General features: G+C 41.4%; 1 protein-coding gene across 6 annotated transcripts in view; it reads right to left on the reverse strand.

Annotated features, from left to right (window-relative positions):
- CCDC85A (coiled-coil domain containing 85A) overlaps positions 1-20213 on the reverse strand; it is a 211361-nt gene that overhangs the window by 141457 nt on the left and 49691 nt on the right. For all 6 annotated transcript variants that reach the window (XM_066995436.1, XM_066995434.1, XM_066995435.1 and 3 more), the window contains one exon: positions 3491-3578. The gene's annotated coding sequence lies outside the window, so the exon portion shown is untranslated. The remainder of the gene's footprint in view (positions 1-3490; positions 3579-20213) is intronic.

The following is a 20213-nucleotide window of genomic DNA, read 5'->3' on the forward strand; positions in this document are numbered from 1 at the left end:
CACCATTATACAAAGGCTAAAATGGCATGTGCAACAGCAAAATTACTGCTTAGGCAATGCAAATATGAGTGTTCCCCCAGTAGGCATCAATACCAAACTAAGGTAAATATGTGCACCTACTTATAAATTGCAGTTTTCCTCAAAAATTCTATTTTTAGATAATTTCTTCCCTCAGCTGATGCTTCCCCCCACAAAAAAAAAGTAGGAAAGTAGAATACAGTAGTGATATTTTGTGGCGTTTCTCTCCCAAGTACAGGTCCTCTAGGTATTGGAAATCTTTATTTCTTCTAATTGTATTGCAAATAAATGAAATGCTCACATTATACCTTAGAATGTTTTTCTAAGGAAGTCTTGGTTAGCTCCTAGCACACATTAGACTTGATCTGGGCTTTAGTCTTTTATGAGCGCAATTAACTGCAAACACCTTGTCATAAACATTTTAAAAGGTCAAAGAGATTGCAACAATTTTGCTAAAGAGATAAATGGTCAAATAAAACATTGAATTGTTAATTCCCAGGTGACAAAAAGCTGCATGAGTCAGATCAATAAGAAGACACACAGAACGAATTCTGGGATAAAGGGCGGGTCAACCTTGAAGTGTTAATAACTTGCTCCTATTATTTTGCTCTGGCACATCATGTGTTCTAGCAGGTAACAGAGCTGCTAATAGCAAATTAGTATCTAGAGAATCACAGAAGTATAACTGGGCATCAGAGATTCTTGAAACAATAACAACAAAAAAAATATTTGAAAGGATTTAGCTCTATTAATACCAAGAAAAACAGTGAGTTTATAGAAGACAGGTAAGAGCACCTTCTTACTATTTCTAATCTAATGTGTTAGTCAACTGCTGGATAGGGCATACGCTTTGTCTTTCTCTCTCTCTCCACATTTTCTCCTATCAACCTTGTTCTTAATGACTGGGCTTTTATTAAACAGTGCCTGCTGAAAGCATACTGCTTTATTTAAGTTAAGAGAATTGTAAGAAATCAGTACATTACACAAAAACTGGGTATGCTGATGCGGATGTTCAGGTGGTCTGTACTGTCACAGCTGTTGTTACAGAACTAGGACAATTTATATTAGCCAGTCTGCCCCATAGAATGCATTAGTGTTTGTGGAAGGTCAGCTACAGAAATTAGCATCCTTGCCAGATATGTGCTCATCTGAGAGGAGACAGATTCTCTTTGATCTTTCTGAAGCAGATGTGCTGTCATACTCTTATGCTTGGCGTTTCTGTCTGCTGAAAACAGCGGTTTATAACAATAGCTACTTTATAAGCTAGTCCTTCTGTTACTGGGAAAATCATCCCTTTCTGTCAAATACTGACCATTCAACTCAAAATGCAAATTTGGAATTGAAAACATACAACTGGCATTTGGACTGACATTTGGACAAATTGAAATTTGGAAACTTAGGTACCGATATCAGGTCAAAATTCTGGGTATGAAAGGGGGCTTTACAGAATCAGTTAGAAGATATGGTCTGTTTTCTCTAATTCACCCCATTCAACATGACATTAGTTGGACTACAGGGAAAGTCATACAAAACAGATTTATGAAACCTCCACTCATCTCATTTTGTGACTGCCTTTAGATGACATGACTGATATTTTTTTCAAATTGTTGAATTTTTCTTTCCATCTTATTCATAAAATTCCAACAGGGAGTGGATAAATGCCAAATATGTCACTTGGAACTGTTTGTTAAATGACTGTGGTCCAGAAACTGGCTCTTATTTACCAGTGAGGTAGAATGGGCTCCTATTTGCAGTTTATTCTTGGAAAAATATTGAGGAGAGTTTGAGGCTGTTGGAAGGAGACCACCTGAAGAACTCTCTTCTCAAAAACAATTCTATTTTTTAGACCCTCCTAGAGAGATTACAAAATTAAAAGTCACATGCAAAGAAAATTATCTCACCATTATTTAACTACGGATATTTTGGAGTAAAAGACAGACTTTTTCCAAAGAGGACTATGCAATTCATGGAACAAAAAATGAAGAATCGTAAAAGTGTATGAGGAATCAGTAGCTCCTGATGCACTGTGAAAAATATCTGCCAGCATCTGTGGGAAGGCAGAGGTATGAGGAATTCAAACTAAACCAAATCATTATTTAGTGCTATAAAATATAGACAGCGATGTCTATATTGATCCCACTGGACACTTGGGGCCAAATGAACATTTGAAAGGTCAGTAATTTTACTTGTGCCAAATTGGAATGCTAGTCATTTGCATAAGACTGCAAGCCAAATATCAGAGTAAATTCATATGTAAATTTAATTACGCCATACCTCTAACAGCAATCTTATGTCATCTGGCATGAATAATGTAGAGAAAGCACATAATCCCATAAAGCATGCTGAACTATATACATGCTGTGATACATATAACACAGAAAGACTACATGGCAAATACCTATTTTGTGAGCTTTATGAATGCCATGAAAACAGATTTTCCTCTGACAGCAAATTTTAAGGTTCTGTTGGCTACTCACTAAATGATTTCACAAATGAAGATAAACTCTTCTTTTCTAGTGCACTTCAGAAATATTTGTTACGATTTACGTAGACTGCAATCTAAAAGGGTTTATTTTTAATTGGTTTTAATATTTAAAAAAAAAAAAAAGACTCCGTCTGTTTCCAAGTCAACTTTGAGGTGTGCTTTTAGCTCTAACAAGAGAAAGACATGATAGTGTACTTTCCCCAAAAATATATATTTTCACTTTGTGTCTTCTAAAAGCATGACTTGATATATATAGCTCAAAGCCTCAAGGCTCACTCAATCAATGGTAGTTATGACAGTAAAAATAATGGCTATGGGACATGACTTAGGTGAGTTTTTCTTTTCCTAGAGTATTTAAAATTTAAAGAGAAGCCTAAGAGACTTCCACAACACAAAACTAATAGTACTAAATAATAATTACTAAATGGGTCTGTCTAACATGTGGAAGGAGACAGCAGAAGAATAATTCAAACTGATGTTAAAGCAGTATCATATGAAGTCAGCTGACATCCTCAGAAGACACATGAAGAACACAAAGGGACATGAACTGACATCCTACCCTTTAGCAGCTCCTCAGGGATTATAAGCATTTCTGCAAAAATCCTGGTGCATTCCAGCCCCGTTCTTCTACAGCTCATGTACCTGGAAGCTGCCCTGGTCCACTTTTTTTCCATAGACATCACCTCCTACACCACCCTTCTTTCTGAAGGTGGAATAAAAGATTGATGCAAAACTATACACTGGCACCTTTGGGAGTCTGTGCGACAAACCGCACTGTCCTTCAAGGACACAATGCAGACAGTGACTACTGTGTGGACCTTCCTTAGCCCATGACCCCTGAGAAATGATGGGATTCTGCACTGACAGCCTAGGGGCTGGCAGGGCATGAGAGCTCCCCAGTAACGCTCCCCTCCACAGCAAGATTACAGGCATGCTTCGCTGCCTTCTGCACCCCAGGGTAGAAGAGAATGTAAAAAACAAAATTACCTTTGCTCTTTTGCTGCTGTGATTGTGAAAACACCCATGTGGTGAACCATGGGTTTCTGGCTAGCATGAAGATCATACATTGTCAGGCCTAGAAAGAAAGAAAGAGAGATTTTTTTTAGGTTACCTCAAATGGCAAGGCAATTTAAGAACCATCCACTGTCGAAGAAAGAGTCCATTAGTGTGAGGGTCTATAAGGCTATTCCTGCACCCTAGATACAATTCAGCTCTGGTTAGCTATTATTAATGGCTCAATTTCATATAACTCACTTTTAATTGTGATCATTTGATTACATTTTATGACATCAACAGCATACAGATGGGGTGCTTCAACATAATCATCCTAATATCTCTAAGTAGTACTACTTTAATGCTGCTGTTTGCTTTATTTTGCTACAATCACTTAATCTTCAAATAGTCTAGATTTTCATTAGAAAGCATGTGCTCAAACCTTATGTTTGTAGGCTGACTCACTCTATTAAACCAAAATTCAAGCCAGTAAGTTTGTGAGATGTCAGAGCAGTAGCAGTATGGAAAGTTTTCTCACATAACAAAAGATAGAACAAGCTCTTCTTAAAATCACATCTTCTCATCAATTTTTAATTAGTTCAGACATAATGTCAGATGCAATATGATTTGTATCACCTGAGATACAACACAAAATAAAGATATTCTGTTTTGCATGACATCCTTTTTACCAACACAAGCCACAGTTTTACATAACAATTTTAAACCAAAGTTTCCTTGGGCTGCCAAGATAGGAAAACAAACAGCACATCATATATGCCTTCTAGTAATCCTGATGGAACTTGAATGTTAGTTTATAAAAGCAAATGCCACCTACTACAAATATCCACAAAATATTAGATAGCCCTGACTGACTGCTGTACTGCTTTAAATGCCTCAGAATACTAACACAAATGTTTACAAGTTGAATAATGTGATACTCACATAGCATAGTAGCTTAACTAGAAAAGCTCCTTTCTCACAAATGCAGCCTGGTACGCTGAAGTGCAACTAATTCTCATGCGGTTTTATTAATTACATCAAACGAATGTGATTTGACCCCGTAACTGTGGTCATTTTGAGATGAGAGTGCGAACTGCTGTGAAAGCGCACGTCTTATGCACTCCCAGCCTTTCTTGTTCCATTACCAAGCTCCCGGATCTCCCCCGGGACCCCGCTGGCAGCAGCTACAAACAGCATAAACCAGCAGGAGCATGCAAGGAACAGGTGCTCCAGCTTATTGCAGCTGCGGTGCGTGCGGCGGGGGGAAAAGCAATCGCTTTTGCTCCCCATCTCTGAAATAGCTACCTGCCTGGAGATGTTTCTTTCCCCTCACACAATACATCTCTAAGGGTGGATCTTGTAAGGTGTTATACTCTTACACAGTTAAACAACCTGTAAGGCTCTTTCTGGAAGAGATATGGCCTAAAGCACTCCTGTGATCAGGTATTAAATCCAGCCTATAGTACATTTAATGGAAGACGTTCAGGACAAAACGAAATATATAAATGTAAATGTTGCTCGGCAAGAGACTGAGGAGAAAAAGTAGCCATATAATCATGCTATAATCCCAGTATTGCTGTGCTAACACAGCAGCATAACACAATGGGAAAACACATGCTTTACACTGTATCACCTGTGAAAAATCCCCATTACAGTGATATAACAACAGCACATATAGCTGAACACATCAGCTTTGGCCGGACATTTTGGTAACATGTTGTTCTCTGTCTGTACCCTGTTCTCTCTCATTCCTTTCCTCTCCTGCTTTCTGTGTGCCCTGTGAGCTTAGAGTGAAGCCCCACAGGAGAGGGCTCTCTTCTGTTCAGTGCCACCCAGTGCCAAGGACAGAGGCATTCAACCCTGGTTTGCCCTCGGTACCACCACAACCAATACATGCAATGTAGATCATAACTGTGGGAGGGAACCTGTAAAATATGTACCTGGCATACAACCGAGACAGCCTCCTAGGCAAGTCATGACATCCCCACGTGCTGGTCAAATCACAGGGAATGGCTGGCACCCAAAGACGACAGCACCCATGGGTGCTATTGCCCACGCACATGCCCTTACAGTCGCTCCTTTAGGCAAGCTCCTGACCTGCATCGCAGCGCTGTTTTGTAGGCTACCCGCTTCGGCCTGAACGCTGTCTTTTCAGGGCTTTTATCACAAGACGAGACAAACTGAACTCCTGAGTGCTGAACCCTTCTGATCCACCGGCCAGCACGCTTGCCAATGTAATAAGCAAAATTGCATGAATAGAAAACTGCAATGAGGCCACAATCAAATGCACATTAAAATCGCACTGCTGACCTTTTAAAACAACAATACAGAATTGTTGTGACTAATGAAACAGTAAGGGGACAATAAAATTCTATTAGAGCTTTTTCAGTCTGTGCTAAGGTGAGCTGCGTATCTCTTCCGCTAATAATAAACAGATAAATAACACAGATTGAAACAATGCAATGCTAGTCAGGAGAGGTAGAACAACATAATGTTGTAAGAGGAAATCTAGGCACATTGTCTAAGACATTTAAGAGTTTCTGTCCCATATAGAGCGGCCTTAGTCCCACGGCTGCTCTAAAAGTCACGGGCTAATAGGCAGCCAGCCCAAACACTGACGGCATGAAACAGCCTTGCACTCCTTTCTCCCAGGTATAAGTGGCCACTGTGGTTCTTGGGAATTGACTCTAACATAGCGATTTGTGCAGCTAAGAGGTGTAAATACCTGGCCACACCATGCAGACGTGGCAATCACACTTGCAGAAGCAGCTTCTTACCTGGCCCTCGGCACTGCCAAGCCAGGACATTTCTTTTGCTACATTCCTATTTCCACGTGTGCATATGTGACTGTAATACCCTGCAAAACCCCTGTTTCGATGAATTGTTAGCAACATGTTAAAGAAACGTTCATTTGTGTCTTCAAACTTTGACCAAATTCAGAACAGGTGCCAATTTAGGGCTGAATATAAACTAATGAGACATAAAAATGTCCCTTTGGTAATTCTTTTACAATGCAGCAGGGGGCCATTTCTTCTCAGCCAGCTCCTCTTATTAAATGTCCATCAGCGGGAAATTTGGAATATCCTTTAAGAGTGTTTCTTCAGGGAAACAGCTGAAACCCCTGAACTGTGCATCACTTCAGGACTTGTGCTAACACCACCATTCACGTAACTTCATTTTTCAGCATCATCTTTTCAGCTTTGGGTTTCAGATTCTTTCCCACTTCCTGAGGCATGTTATATACCTGTTTTTAAAATCTTAGAGAGCACAGAATAATTTGTTCTCCTGCCCAGCGTCTACAGAGTTATTTGGGAACAGCAGGATTTCTTTAATGCTCCTTATTGAATTTCTCTACTTTCTCATTTAAGTGTAGAAAAGCAACTTCTATTCCACACCCCTCTCAGCAGATTGTAGTAAAAGAGGAGAGCAGAAAAAAAACCACCAAAGCTCTGACAGATGGTACCCAGCGTTTGACTCATGCTGGGCTCAGCAGGACCTATAGTTTAGAAGGTTAGGACTGTCAAAAAGACTCTGCTTATCAAGTGAATAACAAAGTGTGGACTGCCAGGCTGTTTCCTATAGAAAACTTGTGTTTTGCATGTAATTCTCTGCTATCTTTCTGATGCTTCCGAAACTCTTGAGGAGCAGATGCATGCTTTTCTATTTAAGAAGCAACTGGGAAGCTGCCATCCTAGGAGCAGCCGGCAGCACGGCAGGCCTGACTCGTGCTAGGGTCAGTGCTGCGCTTTGGGGACCTCAGAGGGGACCAGAGAGCAAAGGGAAAACTCTCCTTCTTCTCTTCTTCTTCTCCTTCCTTTTCATTGTCCTTCTTTTGCAGTCAGTGAAAAGTTCTTCTCTTAGATCGCTGTCCCGGTCTGAGGATCGCTCTAGCGAAGTCACTGTGGTATAACGTAAGCAAAGGCAGAAAGCTCTGAGCACAAAGCAGCATTTACCAGGCTTCTTTTTAAGTCATTTCCAAGCTCATGTCAGTCAGTATTTATCCCAGCACAGAAGTATCTGAAGTGACTACAAATGTTAGCGAGCAGACCTGAAAGCAATCCCGAAGTCTGGAGAAATACAAACACAAGGTTAACAGCTCGTACCCATGTTTGCTGGTAAGTCTGGACTTTTAATGTTGGGGCCAGGGGGGGCTTGCTGGTAAATGTAGTGTTACAGTGAATACATGACAGGCACTGCTATTAATCACCGCTACAGCACTGCAATTATTCTTTTTCCTTCCCAAAATAATGCCAATTAATTTGTTAAACAAGAACATTGTTTTAGTCATAAACTGGTACCAACAGTTAGCAGCTGCTCTTCAACAGTTAGAATTAATGAGAAAGTAACTGTACAGCAAAAGGCAACCTTTTCTTTGCCAACACTCGCGCCTCTGTCATTGCCTCGTTCGTTTCTTGTTCAAGACTGTGAAAAATGAAATGAGTGCATTGAGTTTTCAGGTTTAGAGAATATAGTTAATTCAATGCAGATTCACTGCTATGTCTGGATTCTAAACTGTTTTATGAAAGACTTAGAGCTAGTTTGGTACCACATGGGCAAGGAGGAGGAACTGCTCCTGGTTTACAGTGAAACAGTGGCGGGCACGCTGAGAAATGCGACTACACAGACATCAGTAATTTTGGTTACTCTGCTGACTGCAAACCTGCAGCATGAAAAAACAACTGCGTGGTCAAAAATTCTCTCACTGTAATTACTTACTAATTAATATCACATTGATCTTAAGGTTAAGCTAAAACCAGTGTTATGTTCCTGAAGCATATAGCTCCAGGCATGTTGTGGGAGGCAGTCTGTGTGTCAGAGTGCTTTTACCCGGTATCGACATTAAAAACTTGCTTTGAGTAAGGCAATGAGCAGAGAGGATACCTCTTTCATTCTCCACTCCCAGGGAAAAATTCTGGCCTGAAATGTAGTTAATTTATTCAAGTGCTAATTTATTTAAGCAACCCCCTCCTAAAAAAGGGAGAGGGGAATAGGCTGAGCCTACGACCTGTTGCTTGTTGCCCTACCAGATCTCACTTGGATCAGATTCCCTTCCCCAATTCAAACGTCTAACAGATCATGTAGAAATCACAAGCGGAAGTGTTACATATCCAAAAATTCATTTTGCTAGTTTTCATGTAATTCAGCCATGAGCCCAGATGAAATAAGTCCTTACACAATATATTTGTGAAACAGACAAAAAAAAAGAGCTGTTTTCTCACTCATCACTACAGGGCATATATGCTGTATCCTAGCAGAAGCTGTGATTCTCATTCCCTTATTCAGCGCAAACCCAAGGACCGACACAGCTGGCTCAGGGAACAGGCAATTTTCCTTCTGGCCCTGGGCTCAGCACCGCTGGGCACAGAGCCCCCAGCAGCAGCCCTCCAGGAGCTGGTGGGGGATCTCCCTCGGGCTGTGCCCAGCTGCTCTCTGATCTAGTGGCATAAGGAGCCCTGGCCCAGGAGCCCTTTTCCCTGTCCCAAGGCAGGTCCCAAGGGGGACTTTGCCATAGCACTAGGGGGCAGGGCAGGGAGACGCCTGCCAAAAGAGGGGAATTCCCCTCCTCGGTCTGCCAGGAGGTTTGTTGTTTTTTTTTTCCCATTTTGCAGGAGAATGTGGAACAAATTGTGACACTGTCCGAGATTCTGTGGTTACTCACCAGATTCACCTCTGAGTTTAGTCCCATGGACATATACACAAGCTAGTGACAAGTGATTCTCACTGTCATGAGGTGTCCACCAAAAGACTGAGCAACCTAAATGCAAGCTCCTATCTGTAGCCAAGAGGTGATGTGGAACAGGGAGAGGACAAGGAAAGACTTTTCATGGACAGACACAGGAGGGAAGCTGGATTACGTCCACAAATAAACCAAAAGCTAGCAGCCAAGTAGCACCGACTACTTTATACATGAATGCCCATATTTTTCAGAACACATCTGTCACAAAATGAAAAATCAGCATTTTAATAAAGAGCCACAGACACCATCAGTATTCGAAAACAGAGTCCCATCCACACTTGCACTTCAGTAAAGGATGTGCTGTTTTCAGCTAGATAGCAACAATTTATTCACTTTCTTCTGATTACGTGACCAGTAGCCTCTAATTCTTAACTGCTAAGTATCAGTTGGAAAAAAAAAAAAAAAAAAAGAAGTGCTCAGCTGCAAGCAGCAGAAACTCTGTCCTCCCTACCTCCACATCTGTCCAGGGCACAGCTACGTATCCAGGCTCCCAGGGAGGTATGTGCTTCCCAACAAAGGCAGCAGATGGGCCAGCCCAGGAACACCTTCCACTTCGGCACCTTTGACAAAACTCTATCTGCAAACTGTGCAATTAAATAAATTCCATGAATGAAGGCCCTGAATGCTTTCCTTGTTCTCCAGATACCAAAAAATAAAGTAAAAAAATAGTTATTAACCATGATCCTGAGGGCAGGAGCCTGCCCACTGGGTTGAGAGCTAATTTCATTAAAATCGGGGCCGTCTCTGTAGGAGCTTGGGAAGCACGGTTCCGTGCCTCAGTAGAGCACCCTGTACACAACAGGCCTGCTGCTGTCACACGGTGCCTTCTTCAGAGCAGCCTTCAAGCTGCCAACACCACCGAAACAGTCCAGGGTGGCTCAGAAAGGACAGAGCGGGGTTTAACCACTGCTCCCTCAGATGACTCAGAGGTGATGACACGCCTTTTATTAGGAGCATCACAGAATGTCATTTAAATGTTATATTTATTTACACCTTAATCAAAGTAAACATGCAAATAGCTTCTATAAATTTTATGAAACAGACAGGAGAGGGAGCTCTCTCTTCATCCCACTAGATTATGAATGGATTTTGCTGAATAGATTAGAATCTAACCACATTTTTATTCTATGTCACATGTTACTTCTTGTCATTCTTTTGTCCTGTGACTGTCTCCTCTTAACAAACAACTTTGTAACACAAAACATTCCTGTGTACCACAGAACATTTTTGGGGGTGAATGCAGTAAGTACATCATAAAGGCACTTTTAATTTTGGTATAGGAAAAAATGAGGATGTAGTTCCTATTTACAAAATACCGCTTTCCTACTGACTGGTACATATACAAACACATACCGCATGTACGTGTGCATCTTAAGTGTACTTTTTCACTTTCCGAATTAAAGTACCAGGCAAGTGATTTTTTTCATCATTGTCATCATTAGCATGCTCTCAGATAATTTGTATTCATCCTGAGATCTATCAAACCAACCTGAGATTTCTGGTCCATTCAAAGTGCATTTTTAGGATAAATCACTGAAATATCAAATTCAAAAGAAATACCTACAAGCATATAAACTAGCAAAAATAAACCCAAAATGAAAGAAGTCACGGTAATCTTACTGCCCGCATGTTCTCACTGCATTTATTTGAAAACTTCTTATCATAATATGATCTTAACTCACATTTTGGGAAAAAAAAAAAATGGCAGCAGAAATGCTTGTATCAGCATCTGGATATAATGCTAAAAATCAAACTGTGAGTTACATCTGTCTCGTAAAGCCTATATAATAAGATTTACTTAATCCATTTGAAAGAAAAAAAATGTTTTTGTCCCCCAATTTGTTGCGACATCTGAAAGTTCATGAGGTTATGACCCCTCTTTAAGAAAGCATCTTCTACCACCTGCAAATACCCTAGGAAAGCAGCCTGAAACAATAAAACACGTGCTAGTTAACCGTTACCAGGGCAACGGTTATGCTTCAGCAATGGGAGGTTTCAGCCCCACAGTGGCTTTGTCTGAGGAAGACACGGCCCAGCTGTTACCGAATAACCATTGTTGTAGATCATCAGGAAATAACAGTCAGTGCGCGAGCTAAGCCCTGTGGAAGTTTCTGTCCTCCTCACCACCAGAGGTACATCTGAGAAAAAGGACAGAAAAGCCGGCTTTTTACAACATAAACCAAAACCAGATAAGAGTAAAGACGCTAAAACCACCCCATCAATAGCGACTCGTCATTCGGTGCATACAGCTCTATCGCCTTGTCACTTTGAGGAGGATGATTTTTCTGATGCAATGAGCTCAATTCAGTCGATGGCAAATACTGCAATTATTAATTACATAGAACACCAGAAAGTTTCAGAGAAGTTATCTCTGTGCGTACAAGTGGCTCAGCATGCAGAGCCCGTGTTCCCTTGCATCAAAGCACTTGCTAAGGCAGCCACAGCTTGGTCTCCCTGTTCATTGCCATTTTCTTGGAGATGCGCAATAGTTAATGTCACTGTCCTGAAACACGGTATCACAGTTTTCAGTCAAAATTTTCATTTCCCTTAGAAATGGAATTCAGCTGACTATAGTGGTTAATTTTTAAGAAGAGACCAAGCAATTTAAGAGGGATGTTTTGCAGGTTTTGTCAGCTGGGTTTTGCCTTTTTGTTTGCCTTAACAGGGTGTCAAACCCTAGCACAGAGCTCTCAGTAACAGCCACACGACCAAGACTTCCTTCTGGTATTTACAAGAGTTGTTCTCTCATTGATTAATTCACTCGCTCACTCTACAGAACTGATTACCGCTGAGTTGCAGGGGGGTGATGCGGTGCAGAAGGGGACCCGAGCGCAGGCACGCAGCAGCCAGGAAAGGCAGCGCATGTCCTACCAGCGAAGCACCAACATGCAAAAGCTGCAGCAAAACCAGGATCTTCTCTACTTTAGTCCTTGTAAACAAAACACACGCTGCTTTCTCCGATACTGAAGGGTGTGGCAAGGGGAAAATGTGGCTGTGTGTGTTCATTTCCACCATCCCAGGGCTCCGCTGGTATTACAACAAATTAAGAGAATGAGCTGTTCCCTAGAAAGAACCTCTTCAACCTCTCCTGATAATCTGCTTAGAAAGGACACAAGCTGGTTTTCATTTGTTTGTACTGTAAAGGCAGTACAAAAGGAAGGCTTTTATTCATGGATTTTTCAAGAATTTGGGACAAAACATCCTTTCACTTCCAAAAGACAAAAGAAATAAACAGTGGTCTTTGGTCTCCATATAAAGCACATTAAGGATTTTTCACAGCAAAAGACACCAAAGATCTTCCCTCATCCTTTCAAGTCTTTGGATCACTTAGCATTGGCAGAAACAAATCTCGTAAAATGAACGCTTTGCACCAGAACTGAGGAAATTATTCAAAGCACAATAACCTGAGGCTTTCACAGCCTCCTTTGCTGCTCACAAAGAGTCTTAAAACAGCTTACATTTTTCCATCTTTCAAATTTTTCTGCATATTTTTTCTCCCTATAATCCAGAGGTATCGTAATGCATAGATGTAAATTGTCTGTTCTTAAGTACTCCACTGTATCTAAGTCCAATCTTAAGGACTGAATTTGTAGCTTGAGCTGCCTCAAATCATTTAAATTGCACACAGAGGATGCAGATTGCTTCCTCCCCTCTGCAACTGCCCAGGTTTAACTCTCAGAACCAACTACCCGAGGAAGTGCAAATTCCGTAAAGTTACTGTAATCTCTGAAATTTCTGCCATATGTGACTGACGTGCACTTCGCCTCTTCCCCAGAGGCTGGGCAGCAATCTCCAAGTGCCAAGTGTGCTCACAAAATGCTGCACACACACAAGGAAAAGGCAGGACCCCCGCTTTCAGCCTGTGAGGTGCCACAGGGGAGCCTGGCTGGAAGGCTCCTGGCAGGTCAGGGTGTCTCCGAATGCTCTGCCATTCGCCATTACAGGCTTATCTTGTAGAAGGTAACTGCTCACCCAATATTACACCAAAACACATCTAAAATATACCCCAATATTTTTTGTCCTGCATAACTTACGTGCCTAAATATGTCGCTGCCACTCAACTAAACTTGCTTTCCTTCAAATCCAAATTCTTGTCTGTTTTTTTAACATTATTCTGGTTTTTTTTGTGTGTGTGTGCTTAGTGTTTGGAATTAGCACAAACGTGAGAAGCTATAAAGTCCACAATTAATCTCCTCTCACTGATTTGTATTTTTGCATTTTTTGTTTTTTTAAGCACCCACACAATACAAGTCTATTCATAATCTGTGCCTCAGAGAATGCCCAATTAACATTTAAAAACGCACAACAAGACATAACAAGTGGGAGAATCATAAAACAGACAAGAATTACATTGACTGAAGGGGAAAGAGGGTTAGTACCAAAGAACCTCCAGGTGACTGCAGCAGTCAAGGGGGTGGTGTGGTGATGACTGGAGACTAAAACGTTTTCTGTCCTTTCTTTCCCAACACCAACAACTAGGAAAAAAAAAAAAAAAAAGGTAAGAAGATAAACATTTGCAGAAAAGAAACCACTGCCATTTGGTTACAACCAGAGTGTATGTCAAGGAGGAGAGGGGAAAGTTAAAGTTTGCTGTAGAAGAGACCAAGAAGTGGCAGAGCGAGGGGCAAGGAGAAGTACTTGTTCCCAGGAATGCAGAGGAAAGGCAGTGTTCTCAGCTGCAGCCACGTTAAGTCCAAGGAGATTGTGAGGCATCCACAAGGCAGCCTGTGGAAGACAGGGATCCACACAAACTGTGAGTGTAAAGTATGTCAGAACCAAGCAATACTTTAATCATTACCAATATAGTCATCTAGTCCTCCTGAAAACTTCTTTTTCAACAACTTATTCAAAATTCATTTTAAACTCTGACATCGGCCAGTAGGAAGAAAATATTTCTCTCTCTTCTTCACCCTGGATATAAGTCGCAGACTGGGAAATCTCTGCAGGCAAATGTGATGTCTTTATAGCAATCTCACAATTACCTGTAGAGATTCTACAATCTGGCATCTTCAGACACAGTAATTATAAAGTGTTCAGTTCTTCATCTTCCACACCTCTGCTGAGTTGAGCTGAATTCAGTCCAAATCGCCTAAACAGCACGTAGCTGACTGTGAGCTTTTATCTTAATAATTTTCACGAGCCAAGGGTTGAAAACAGAAGCATAGAAACTACATATATGAACCCACTGGACATTAGAAAAGCACTGTTAACGGTTAACTGAAGCTGAAACACAATGGGGTTTTCATGGGGGGATTGGTTCACACAGCACTGGAGGAGCTCAGCCTTTTTTAAATGATGATGTTTTGAAGAGCAGTTTGTTTGATGAGCGGTCTACAGATCAAGCTTCGGACACAGTGGCAGCAAGAAGTCACTTTGAAGCATTTCTTTTTCAGACACAAGAATATCTATGAATGCAGGTCTTGATGAATGGCAAAAGGAACTTTTTTTTCCCTCTTAAAAAGTTCCTAGAATTATCTGATTCGTGAAGTTTTCATCTTATGCCATACCTACACACACTTTCATCCACATACGTACACACACTTTCATCCCATTCTCAGAAAGGTGCTGGTGGTGAACTCCACAGACAGCAACTGCGAGGGTGTGCAATTTTAGCCATCCTTGCCTTCCTCTGACCTCGGTGCTCCGCTACTAGCTCCAGGGGAAGGCAGCAGGGGAGAACACGCTGGCGTTTTCAGGTGCCAGGGTGCAGTTCCAGAAGGAGGGCAGAGAGAGCAAATACTGCTTAGGCAGAAGAGCAGGCAAAGGCATGACATCAAGGCAGGGAAAAGCAGAGGTTCCAGCTCTAATCACAAAACTCCACAAAACCTAGCAGCTGTGCTCCACCTCTTGCTGAAAAAGATCAGCTGGATGGCATTTTTGTTCAAAAATGATTCTCACGCATTTTTTTCTTCTTCCTTTTACATCTCTTCTGTTCTCCCTGCTCACAACAGGTAACTGTTGAGTCTGCACAACAGCCTTGCTGTGCGACTTCCCAGCTCCCTGCACTTCTCAGCCAGCCACTATTCCTCCACCAGAGTTACCACCTTTAGTCTAGATTGGAGTTTACCTCAAAACCGAAATAAAGGTGCGCGTTTAATCTGTTCTTCTCAACCAAGTGTTAACTGACAAATGATGAGGGCATGCATGTGCAGTTACCATAATTACAGCTGATAATTGCGCATGCAGGTACAAATGGTATGTCAGCATTTGCAAATAAAACTTGTGGTGATATCCTAGAGTAACTCAAATAATGGCAAAGCCCAATTCATTTCAATACCATGATTGTTTCAACACAAGCCTTAAATACTAGTTTCTGGGACTGGAGGCAGAATTGCAATTGGAACCAACACATTTTCCCCATCAGACCCCTATAAATTATTCTTACTTTTATTAAATCCAACTAGTTCTTGTCTACTGTGTCCTGACAGAGACTGTTTTAATAAGCTATAAAATGTGCTTTGCAACAAAAACATCAGTTACCTTGTAAGATTTTTTTAAATTTATCTGGCTATTCCACTCTAATATTTTAAATCGATCTTCAATTATTCAGCCAGCACAAGCCCTGCAGAGATATGTATGGTGCCATACATTGCTCAAAATGCTGTTAATGAATAATACGCAGCCTGCCTATCCATTTAGATACATAAAGAAATGCATCAAAGAGAAGCTATGCTGGCAAATCCAACCCTGAGAAAGAAATCAAAATTTCATTCCAAGAACTGGCTCGAATCAATGCTAGAATCACTCTAGGCTGATCTAGAATTTTACTCCCTTGATTATTTTTATATGAATTTTTGTTACTCTTCTGATTAAGAGGCTCTTTTGGTTCATCTTGTATATTTTGAGTTGCTGCCATCATTCTAAATATTTATCTCGTTATACTGCCAGAATTACCTATGCTTTCACACCTCTATTTTTAGAATGATGCCATTGTATTAACTAAAATATTGCACATGAAAGAGAAAAGCAATTTATTCTGCAAGTTTCAAGATCTTATCATAAAACTGGAGTTGTTATGCCAACGCCAATAGACTACGTATTTTCTGGATAAAACCTGTGCCCTAGTGAAATCAACACAAGTTCTTGCATTATCCTCTGTGGCATCAGGATTCCTCCAGAAGCTTTTCATCCTTATTCTAATCACCTATTTGCATCCACCCATCTGTTAGCAAATATTTTTAAACATGACATAAATATTTGTCATTCAGCACTATGGATATAGAACTAGTTTGAACCCATCATCACGCTGGACTAGTGGAAAATTAGATACCACACACTAAAAAAAAAGTCCCTTTGTAAAAAAACACAAAAGTCTTGAACACGTGCCACAGTGTGAACTGGTAACACAACTCCTCCCCTGCAGCTGCCAACGTTATGATGACTGCCGGCCACTAGTACAGGTCACTTTTCCTGTAGAGCTGCCCAGGTTTCATACAGTGACATGTGACTATCAATTATTATTTATTGGCTTTTTTTTCAGAAGTGTCTGATTCCTTCCTTTTAGCACCATGCAGAATTTGAGCACCACCCTATTTATCCAACCCTAAATGTAGAGAAACCTTCGTTATGCCTGAACTTTTCATTAGGCATTTTCACTGCAAATTACAATATCAAAAATATTGAGGCTTGATTGTTTGATCTTTCACCTGGAAGCTCTAAACTCTTGTAATCAGTCTTACGCTTGTTTCATAATCTTATGACATCCACGTTAACAATAATAAAAAAATCTATGTCAGAATAATATAAAGGTTGAAGAGTCGAGCAGTGAAAAAATCAGGAAGTGCCAGAAGTAAGGTTGCCTGCGTGGGATTAATGTGCTCCCTTTTTTGCATTTGCAGTGTGAGGTATTCTTTAAATTACTGGATTACATGCTTTAGAGCAAGATTATCATTCTTTTACCATAAGCTTTTCATGCACCATTATTAAGTAAAAGGTAGCCCCAATCTCTCAGGAATTCAGAACACCTTCTCGCTCATCCACCAGCTGGAAAGGAAAAAAGGGAACGTGTGTTTACCCTTGGAAAGACATCTAACCTGCTCAGGGACCTGCTGTATGTAATGTTCATCTGTATCCATTTATACCACATAGTAACACTCGCCTGAATTCCTATCTAGAAATGGTCTCTTCCTGTTCCTACGGGGCCTTTCTTTCCACGGAAGTTCTACAAACACACATTTGGATGCCCAAACAGTCCAAACCGAAGCAATCGTTATCTAGCATCCATCCCTGCTGTGCCACCTCCAGACCATGATTTCAGTGCCTCCTCCAGGTTGCAATTCCACGTACGCTGAGTGGCAGCAAGAAAAATGTGCATGCCAAAAATGACCGAGCAAGAAGAGGGGTAACAAGAATTTAGTCCCCGTGGTTTTAACTCTTATGTCACCAGTGGAAAAGAGTTTATGTAACGCAGAAGAAACACAAAGAAACCGAATTCTCACTTGTGTTGTGTTTAGTAGCCACCCATACAAAAATCAACAGAAGAGATATGCCCTCTGGCTCTTGTGCCTACTCCTTCAGCCACAAGTTTTCCTCCACTTCCACAGATATGCAACAGATGAGAAAGTTTGGTCATGTCTGCATTTGTCTGGAGCTTTGTTTGGGACCTTCTGTATCACCTGATGCCTTCTTTTGTCCAGCAAATACTGTTGAACTGGCAGAGCAAATATAATCAGACCACCTGCCAAGCCTGCCTCTAGTTTGTTCCAGTAGCAGGCAGTTTTTTCAGAGGATTTTCTGAACTGCTCCCCTGCCAGTATGCTGCAAGGCTGCACTATGCGCGGGATTTCTCCCAGAGCAAAACCAACATCTCTGCACCAGCAATGGTACAGGCTGTATTCTGCGGGCCTCACGGTTTTAGTGTGCAAGGTAAGGAAAGCAACACAACCCCGCAAGAACGTCTGCTCCAAAGACACATCCTCGGAGGGCTCGTGCAAGACAAGGACTTCACTGGGAACTACCAGCAGCCCCCCGCAGCCCGAGGCCCCTGCCTCTCCATCGTGCTGCAGAAGAGCGCTGCCAGAGAGCCCCAGGGAGAGGACACAAAGCACAAGTGGCTGCTGTACCCACTCCGCAGCCACCTAATGCAGAGTGCAACGTGGGCCGGGGAGACGTGTCTGGGGTAGGGCGATGGTGGCCTTCACTAAGACACTGAGAGCAGGGCATTGCCATACAACCTGCAGGGAAAAGAAGCAGTTGGCTCTCCTTGCTTCAGTATTTTGCTGTTGCAGCAAATTGTGATGAAACAAAGTGAATGATCTTGCTTATCATCTTCTGTAGGTAATCAGCTCTAGGAAACATGCTTATATTTTACTTCACCCTTCAGAAAACCTTCTTACAGCTTTTCTCTCAACATTACTTTTCTTCTTATAACTTCACCAGATGTCTCCAGTACATCCAACTTGTTCTTCTACTCTTGCCTGTTCTTCTGTGCAGTTCCTGCATTTTATTTGTAAACATTTGTGATTCCAGTTACTAACGGTGTCCTTCAGATTTGCTGGCAGAGCTCCATACTGACCAAACACAAGAGCAGGATTTGGTTGTAGTTCTCTGCACAGTGGTGCTACCCTGGCTTGAAAGCACTGATCAGTAGAGTTACAGGAGCATGAGAGGAGGTAAGTGCAAGGAGCTGAAGAAACACACACATCATCTTTAGAAGTTTGACATAAATAGTTTTTTGCTCAGCAGTTAGAGAGTTTCCTTGATTTTGCATTTTATTGTATTCCCCGTTACACAAAAGAAGCCAAATAAGCAGTGGCTGAACCAGAACGAACAAGCTTGAATTATGCTTTATCAGTTTACATGCAAATTGGGGCATGCCAAATATCACCAAATAAACCAGGTCTTAACTCAACAAGTGCAGTTGCTTAATAGGACTTCTCTCAAAGGAGATGCAAAGAGACCCTAACTGTTTTAATGACAGATCTTCACAGCATCAGTTGCTGTCTGTGGAACTTTGCCATTTTTTCTTCTGTAAGGCATTCAGGGAAGAAACTTAGCTGACATGAATCCACTTGCAGGCCTAACCTGGATGGCTGTGAATTGGCTTAATCTCAGCTGGCAACTGTGAGCAGTTAATAATTCTCTCACAGTGGTATCTGGGATTATGCTAAACACAGCAATTTCTTTGCTCTAATGGATTAATAAACCGGCACGGCACCTAAATTACAGAGCCAAGATGTACTGCTGCAGCGCACGACACCCCAACAAACCACGCGTGCAGGACTAACCCTGTGGCTCACGCAAGTCAAGCACGCTGAACTCCAGACCTTGCCACGATACCTCCTGTCCTCCCGGCTCTGCAGCAGCAACACAATTGTGGTGCCAATGGGGTTAGCATGTTCTGCCGGCATCACATCACATTTCAACACCGCTGAAAAGTTGACTTGCAAAAATACCTTGTGAAAACACTGCTCTAGCACCAAACTGCAGGGCAGATGATAGCTTTTCTGCATTTAATCCTTCACATCTGAGGTTTTTAAGATAAACAAGGTTCTGTGCCCAGACCTTTCACTTCCTCCCTATCCTGTCACAAGTTCAGTGATTAGTGTTACACGACAACCACCATCTACCTTTAATTTTCCATTACCCAAAACAATTGCAAACATTTTTTCCTGGGTTTATGACCTTGGTAATGTGCCAACTCAAACCAGTCGGGATTCTTGTAACTTTTTAAATTTAAGTTAACGTGCTGAAGAGGAACAAATGATGAAGAGTTCCCAGGAGTTGGACTCGATGATCGTTGTGGGTCCCTTCCAACTCAGATATTGTATGATTCTCTGATTCTGTGATAACCTGCCACTTCAAGAAACACAGCTATCATATCTGTGTCCATATTCATGGCAACATGGATTAACGCAATGTTTGGAAAATGAGATGTACAATTACTTCTGTGTAACTCTTCTTTAGCTCTTTACTTTAAAACCAGAAGTTTAACTAGAGATACCATTAGAAATAAGCAAATTAAAACAGTATCTTCTGTCT

The sequence above is a fragment of the Anser cygnoides genome, chromosome 3, assembly GCF_040182565.1.
Source record: "Anser cygnoides isolate HZ-2024a breed goose chromosome 3, Taihu_goose_T2T_genome, whole genome shotgun sequence".
In the NCBI taxonomy this organism is placed as follows: Eukaryota; Metazoa; Chordata; class Aves; order Anseriformes; family Anatidae; genus Anser; species Anser cygnoides.